Source organism: Pygoscelis adeliae, unplaced genomic scaffold (genome assembly GCF_000699105.1).
Source record: "Pygoscelis adeliae isolate BGI_AS28 unplaced genomic scaffold, ASM69910v1 Scaffold171, whole genome shotgun sequence".
NCBI classification, from domain to species: domain Eukaryota; kingdom Metazoa; phylum Chordata; class Aves; order Sphenisciformes; family Spheniscidae; genus Pygoscelis; species Pygoscelis adeliae.
Window position 1 is genome coordinate 9,510,940 of NW_008824186.1, and position 440 is coordinate 9,511,379.

Consider the following 440-nt stretch of genomic DNA (forward strand, 5'->3'; position numbering starts at 1 on the left):
TCGGTGGTCGACGTGGGTAGTGTGGGAGGCGGGGATGTCTGGTTCAGCTCCATGACGGGAGGTGGGACGTGGTCCCCAGCTGCGGTCAGAGCGGACGGGGAGTTAGTGGGACCCCAAAAGCAAGAAGGATGTGTCGGGGAGAGGGGTCCTGGTGATGTGGCACAGCAGGGCTGGGGACAGGGGGGTGACGGGAGGGCTGGGAGGTGGCTGCCTCACCACTGATGGGCTGGGGGGGTGAGTGCGGAGGAGAGGTTGGAGGGGCTCCAGGCACCCTGAGGGAAGATGTGCATGGGAGCAGTGAGAGAGGCTGCGGGGAGCTCCGGGAAGACGTGAGCAGCTCCCCGGGCTGGACTCCGGTCCCGACCCCCTACCTTTCCAGGCAGCAGCCTGGGGCCGACCTGCCTGCGCGTCGAGCGGGGCACGCTCCCTCCCTCCGGCTC